Source organism: Hyalella azteca, unplaced genomic scaffold, assembly GCF_000764305.2.
Source record: "Hyalella azteca isolate HAZT.00-mixed unplaced genomic scaffold, Hazt_2.0.2 contig14861, whole genome shotgun sequence".
NCBI lineage: Eukaryota > Metazoa > Arthropoda > Malacostraca > Amphipoda > Hyalellidae > Hyalella > Hyalella azteca.
This window is the reverse complement of record NW_025944732.1, coordinates 42,691-51,228: the sequence shown is the minus strand read 5'-3', so window position 1 is coordinate 51,228 and position 8,538 is coordinate 42,691.

Sequence of the window (8,538 nt, the reverse complement as noted above, 5' to 3'; positions counted from 1 at the left end):
AAAACTTTGACTGTGATCTATAAATGGTCATTTTCTGATAATTATTCTTGAAATAGCATATCTATCGAGAAATATCTTATGTCTTTTCTGATAATGAATGAATTGCATATTTCAGTCGCATTGATAAGGAACCAACATGAAACCCCATAGAATTGAAAAAACATAGTAAATCTACTACGCAAATGCAAAAACGTAGAATTACCCAATTAAACGTAGTAAGTGCAAAAACGTTCAACGTAAACCTTAAACTTTCACCTGTCAAATTCTAATTCTTTTCTTTGGCTGTAAGTTAAAAAATGACATCTGTTTTCTATCGCTAGAAACTACACCACACATATTCAGGGTGATGATGGATCATATAAGTTTTTGCTGCTAATCATGAGACGCAATCAATTAATGGAGAACTTTAAAGGCACAAAACGACACTTCTTCACATATAGATCTTTTTTTTTAATTTGAGTTGAAGACTTCGGGTATGCAGGTAGCACACCTCCCAGCCTGAGCACAACTCAGATTTTGATCACTTCACTTCACATGTAGATCACCGGTGACTGATGTCTGACACCCATTTAGCCAACTAAGCTGGAACTCGTCTGAACAATCAACACACTATATTGCGGAATAATCCGTGTATCTTACGTTGATTCGTTCAATATTCTTATGTCACTATGATTCGTATCGCAGAGAATTATGGCTGCTATGGAAACGTAGAAAACCAAAAATGCATCAAGCGATTATATATCGTTTAAGTAGGCTTATCCGAGTCTGCATCTTTTGTGAATATATCTATGATTCTGAAAGATAAATTTTGACTTAATTAGAGCCTGCTATACACGTTTCAACTACAAGGTAAAAAAATATAACTCAGTACTCACTGCAGTGAGTGACAGAGAGCGCATTTTCTCGTCGACGAAAACGTGAAGTCACGGACGGACGGACAGATGGACGGACAGACGGACATAGCAAGCACATTAGTGCATTTTTTCCATAAATGAGAAAATGCGCTAAAAACGGGAAGTTGAGGAACAACAAGATGGTCTCATGGCACTTACACGAGAATAAACTGCAATCATGTTTTCGTTCAAGCACTACAGCCAGCAAATGCGAATTTTCTTTGTCGGAAACCGAATAAGCGGGAAAAATGTCGTTTCACCCAGAAATTTTTTTCCCGTTCACGATCCAGTGCAACGAAACGATGTGCTTGAGATCGTAACATTTAATGAGCATTTCCGAACCATTGTCGAGCAAAGTAGAAAAAGCTGTGAGGGTGAAATGCTCTTGAGATTGCATTTTTACGAACCCGAAATTGGAATGGTGCACAAATTCCGTTCTTCTGTAAAATGAAAGGTTTAAATAGTTGATTTTAAGAGCTTTAAATACAATGATGCTGTGTACAATGATACTTCTGCTTCATAGGGATAAGCTATTTTACCATGTCTCTTTTTCAAAATCAAAACAGTGAAATCCTAATTTGTGTGAAAATTTCAACTAAAGGAAACTAAAGGCTATTAAAAAAATGAATCACTTAATAGGTGCGTTTCTGCTGGAATTTCTGCAGGTTCGAAATTACTTTGTTTATGGTCAGCGCATGGATTTTAATTTTTCTGTAATATAATTATTTTAGATTCTTAGGCGTTGAACTCTTCGGAATTAGTACCGCAGGCAGGTGCATATATAATTTAAACAGATGTTTAAGTACTAACGCTCGATGCAGCATTTGAAAACCACTCCGGGACTGCGGAAATAATTCATTATTTTTCATTTTGTTGAAATATTTTATTATCTACTGGGTACTTCATTGCGTTAAGTGCAATAAAATAATCATTGAAAGTTTTCAAATTAGAATAACGTTCATAAACTATATTATTATTAAGGGAAACAGATGGTAACAGTTACAGTGTCGGAAATCTCGAGATTATTACAGCGATATTAGCCTCAGTAAGCCACGTGCAATGGAAATCGCACGTCACTCTCGTCTTGCGTATAATTTATTCAGTTAATCTATAAAACCCTCACGGAATACGGGATGACAGCTCGTAATGATGAAGTAAATCAGCATGGCAGTCGCTGAGTTTTTCTCTATTATTTAACATACATATTACTAGTAGCACTTTCCTTTCATAAAATATGACAGTGCTTGGTTGTTAAAATTATCATTCAAATTAAGAGGAAAATTATCCCCTTTTTTAAAGTGTTCAAATTATTTACTAGACTTTTACAATAACGTACGATTAATAGATAAAGTATTTGAATAGGTTTGAATTTGTTGAGTCATGTTTGAATGCGAGCATTTTTGAGTATGAACAAAAAAAGGCAAGAATGGTATGTATGAACCAAAATGTTCATACTCAAAAGGTTCATACTCAAAAATGCGTATGAACCAAAAATGCAAGTACATTTTTGGTTCATACTCATTTGGCAGCATGATGCTGCTCTCCTACAATACCTTGAAGAGACCATGAAAACATTTTAGTATCAGTGAAAACAACATTCGATCGATTCAACTATAATAACCAACAAAAATCTGATGACTTTTCCTTATTCTGAATAATGGAAGCACGCAGCTGTTAACGTAAATGTAACGATTTAGAAATTTGAACCAGAAATAACTTTCAAACCAAAAATAGTCTCGTTAGATGGTATATCTGAATACAAATCTCTGTTTTACAAATTGAATTGAACAATTTATGCCAAAAATTAATAAATATATGTTCAGTTCACTTCAACCAAATGAAATGAAAAGTTTTCATTCTTCAATGAATTATTAAATAGTGTCGTTGATACAGAAAATTTGCTCAGTTTCCTTTTCGAGGCATAAAGAGATCCACAAAACCTCGTCATAATGGGAGAGCAGAGCTTTTTAAATATGAAGAAGTTCCGTTTACAACACAATAATCTTTACTGACGTTCAGCGATGTTTTCTTCTTATGAACTATTAAAAATCTTCGATGCTTTGCAGAAATCCACTTGCGATTTTCGATATGTTTTATACTTTTTTGTTTGATTTCATCGTATTATTTTCTTGCTAAACTTTTTTGATACCAGCCGTCCTGAATTTAATAATATTTCAATTTGCCGAGACACTTTTAGAGCCTCTACATTTTTTATTACTGAGACGATTGCTAAATTTACGTTTCAAAAATTTATTTTCAAAGCACAATACAAGAACTATTGTTTTCATCGGAAGCGCTCTAATCCTTCCAGATGTACGTACACTTCTCTCACAGTTCGCTAGAATATATTGAAGACTTGAGCCATTGCAGCAGAATTTTGAGGCGGGTGGCTCTGGGATGGCGGGCACAAACTTCAACCGAGAATATCTCCTGAATATTTCATCCGTATTTTTTTTGCATGTATCAGTTGATCCTTTTACTTGATTGCTCCGTAAACACAAAGAAACATCTTACTGAAATGAAACAATTTAATTGCCATTTCTTTGATGAATGCCGATGCAGGCCATCGGCGTATCGCCATAGTCGAATAATATTCTATTAAAAGATAACTAATTTGAATATAAAAGAATTGCTATACTAACCATTCAAATTAACGACACATCGTTTCAATAAATGATTCGACTTCATGAGGTTGGAAATATCCAAATGTTTGAACCTATACAAAAAAATATGCAGATCAACTGTTGAAATAAGTTAATGGGAGTTACATTGATGCACTGTTGAAAGCAGGGAAAAACAGCTAAATTCTTCAAAGTGTACGCGTTTTTTAACTAGAATTTTTTGGAAGATGAAATGTTTGGAGCGGAGCTCTTTTGATTAGATTGCTCGTAAGTCATTTGATGGCAGCTTCATCTTAACTTTTTCACGAGAAATCCGTCAATTTAATCGACAAAAAATTGTAAAAATGTAGAATTCGTTGGAAGTTCGAATTATTTTCCGTTGAGAGCTTGATCTTGTGATGAAAAAACTAGATAAAAATTCTGGAAAAATTTGTATAAAAATTTTCAGTTATTCAGCTACAGGATTAATTTTTTACTTTCTTTATTATCATCTATTCACAAACTTACAAATTTATTTATAAATTTAAGATGCAAGGTAAATTTTCTGTAGAATAAAAGAATGGGTAATATTGTAGAAATAGCAACACTCTTTCCTACCCACAAGTGCATGCCGAGAGCAGCGTAACGCTGATGAGCTGTTTTGTCTAGTCAGACTGGGTCAATATTACCCACAAGAAGAACATAAATTTCTCGGCAAAGTTTCATACATTTTTCTGAATAGTTCATTCATAACGCTCATTAACGGTGCTTTATCTCTCCTTTTTTGATGCAACCTAAAAAAGCTATAATGAGAAAATTTTATGTTGCTGGTTCCCTGTCCAATAACAGTATTGGCTTGTCCTATCTTGTTGCTTCCCCATTTATATTCGTGATTTCTTCATATGACGCCAATGCATCATCGTTAGTCCAGTTAAAAATGAATTTAAAATCGAGCAATAATTGAACCTAGGATCTGGTCTTTAAAATTCGAGCTCAGTGTAAGAAACCTATTTACCTTCAAACGGTCATCATGTCACACAACATAACGGTTGAATGGTCTTCATACTATTTTTTAGCTTTAGCAAATTTGAGAAGTTACACACGGTTTGTAACTCTGTTTTTTTTTATAACAATGATTTATTTCAATTATATGTATAGTCAATCTTCTCGGTGACAATTGCTTCAGATTTTTGTTTTCCAAAGTAGGAACTAAACCTCTAATTTTTTATCCGAAATCTTGTGTCTTCCTCTGAACCATAAATGAACATTTCCTGATTTGAGGTGAAAATTCTTCAAGCTCATGGAAAGATTCAATTTTTGTTGATCAATATTCAATAATCACTATTGATCAATATTCTCTTTTCATTATTTGACGGAAGTTCTACAATTTTTCAATATAAATATTTCCTTCACATGAAATATGTATTAAAATTAAAATTAATATATTTTTCGGAAATATATTTATCATGATTTAAAATACAATATTTGGAACAAAAATATTATTCAGCACTACAGTTCCTCGTAATATCCAAAGCAAGCTTTGCAGCCATACATAAGCCACTGAACCTAATATTCATAGTCGAGCATGGATGTTTTATCGGTGCAGATGCCCCAATAACTAATCGTTTATCGTCCAAAAAAGCGACGCTGTGGTGAAATAACTGTAGGCTAAATATAAAATAATGACTGGGCGATCTCCTAGAATTTTTCTAATTTTCGCTCACGGGCATGACGATCACAATATTTTGTTGTATCTATTGAAAACCTACATAATTTAAGTATCAAATATGCAATTCGTTCTGGATCAGAATCCCATATTAGATTTACTAACATATCTCATTCAAGAAAATTCATTTTCCTTCTGTAAATATAATCGTAAAAAGGCTCTACCCATCGACCGACGTAAATTTTCATTAATCTATGTAGGGGCATGATTTGAGGGGATAAGTCTTTTTGTATTGAAATAATAAGAATTAAATTTAAATATATGCCTGTTATTATCCGATAATTATTGTATACTAAAGTTATAATATATATTATTTTATTATATTATATTATATTATATTATATTATATTATATTATATTATATTATATTATATTATATTATATTATATTATATATGAGTTATAATATAAAGCAAATAATATTTTTAATGTGGTTACTCGTTTTTAAACCACATTATAGTTGTTCAAGTTATTATTATAATACTTTTGAACTTAATTTCATTGAATCAATATAGATTATTAAATTTTCCAACATATTTGTATTGTTCACATAGTCGAATTTAACTCATTATTTGTGTCTGACATAAATTCATCAAGTTCAGCGGAACAGCCTTCAACAAAACAGCCTTCACCTAAAATGAGAAAGGAAATAAAATCGACAACAATGTCTGAAGTTACGAAGTCATTTCATTTCCGAGGTGCGGCGCAATGTGAGGTATATTTTTGGCAATTAGTTGTACCAGCAGCACGAGAACAACAACAGTTACAAGGCTAAATAAATCGCCCAGGAAGGAGTCAGTTGACAGCGTTGAAGTGTTTACCATGGCTCCCGAGGTCACATTTGCCAGCATTCAATTAGGGGATTTTTGCATGGAAACTTGAACGTTGGTGCCGAACAAGAACTTCTCGATGCATTCCATGCAACTGAGTTTGATTAAATTACTTTGAAAGGCGAACTCGGTGGATATACATACATATTACAGACTTACGAAATTTGGTACTGCGTTGTGATTGAGTGACGAAAACTTAGTGTTTAGTGTAAGGAAGCTAAGTGTTTGAGTGGAGGAAGCTTAGTGTTTGAGTGAAGGAAGCTTAGTGTTTGAGTGAAGGCAGCTTAGTGTTTGAGTGAATGAAGCTAAGTGTTTGAGTGAAGGAAGCTTAGTGTTTGAGTGAAGAAAACTTAGTGTTTGAGTGGAGGAAGCTTAGTGTTTAAGTGAAGGAAGCTAAGTGTTTGAGTGAAGGAAGCTTAGTGTTTGAGTGAAGGAAGCTTAGTGTTTGAGTGAAGGAAGCTTAGTGTTTGAGTGGAGGAAGCTTAGTGTTTGAGTGGAGGAAGCTTAGTTTTTCAGTGAAAGAAGCTAAGTGTTTAAGTGAAGGAAGCTAAGTGTTTGAGTGAAGGAAGCTGAGTATTTGAGTGAAGGAAGCTAAGTGTTTGAGTGAAGGAAGCTTAGTGTTTGAGTGAAGGAAGCTTAGTGTTTGAGTGAAGGAAGCTAAGTGTTTGAGTGAAGGAAGTTTAGTGTTTGAGTGAAGGAAGCTTATTTTTTTGAGTGAAGGAAGCTTAGTGTTTGAGTGAAGGAAGCTAAGTGTTTGAGTGGAGGAAGTTTAGTGTTTCAGTGAAGGAAGCTTATTGTTTGAGTGAAGGAACCTTCGTGTTTGAATGAAGGAAGCTTAGTGTTTGAATGGAAAATGGATAGGGATCGAGTGAAAGAGGCATTGGGATCAAAGCATACGATGGATCTCAACTGAATTGGAAGAATATCATCTTTTCATAAAGATTCACAATGTTATTATACACCCATTTTACTTCTACCATATCTAGGTCTTATACTTTAACTGTATTATTGTGGAGTTCATATCCTTAAACAATGCTTCTTTGAAGACCTGGTATACTAAAATATAAATAAATAAAACTCACACTACGTTTGTCTACTTCCGGTAAGGCTAAATTTTACCGCCTCCACCTACAAATTTTGAATGCACTTGTAATATATGACTAATAAAATTTAAGATTTATTTTCAAGTCGTCAACGTAGGCTAAATCGAGGTAGAAATTAATTTGTAACTTATTCTGGAATATTTTAAAGCCTAAGATAATCACTCCAAATGGACTTTACATGTGCAGTGTACATTATAGTTACATTCTACAATATCCCGACACTCTCGCGTGTGAGAAACGTGAGACAGAAATCTTTACTGATGATCGCTAGTAATGATCTACGAGTAATTAATGAAACGTAATCTACGCTCTCAGAATTTAGGATCGTCTCACAGATCCCTGCATGTACATTGAGACAAAATGCACGGCCTGGCTTTCAACCTTACAGTTCTATGAGAAAATATGAGCTTTAGTATATGTTCACAATTTGATATCACAGTGCAATTTACTGAGTTTCAAAATCAAGAATGTTTTTTTTTCATTTATATTGAAATATTTTATAATAATTCTTAGTTATTTTGTTCACATTTCATTCGTTTAATTTCAGAATACATTTCGTTAAAAACTATCAAAATTTCGAGATTATTTTCATTGAAGCCTCATGCAAATATTTCTCAATTGAGTGCTTCAAAGTTTTAACTCGGCTTTTCTAAACTTATTGATCACTCGTTTTTATTCAACTTTTAGTCGAATTTTAATGCACGAAATTAACCGTGCAGCTCATCGAGAAATTATTTCTTTATCGGGAATTTAATTCTTTCTCATCATTCATATTTCAAATTACAATCCTCTATATAATGAATAATTTCAAACCTTTCGAAGCTGGTACATTCCATTCCCATCAAATTTATGTTCATTGGTATTATATTCAGCCCTTTGTGTGAATAATAGAGCCGTGTTCAGAAATATTCGAATAATTATGCAGCAAATGAAACTTTTAGGACTCATCCTGCGCTCCGCGATAAGTCCACAGTTACAATTCATGCTCAGATGGCAAATGTCGCATATTAATTCAGCCTAGAATATATCAGAAGTAATTGTTCGGTGTTGGAAGCTGTAATTGTACTGGACCGTCCAAATTGATTTACAGTAAACTCGCAGATATCTCATCTAATTATTTATAGAAAATAAACAGAGCGATGTTTTTTGTTCGACAATCTCAAAATAAACAATACAAATCACAATACATCGAGTTTTTTTCATTTATGTAGTATTGGATTCTTTATAATCAATTACCGTTATTCGAGAGACGGCTTGTATCATCCATAGCCAGGAAAATATCGCTAAAATAAATCATACCTGAAATTTTAGGCAAAAACCGAAAAATTTTTTAAATGCATGTCACGAAATAAAAGCATCTTAATTAAGTTAACTCATGCCAAAATGG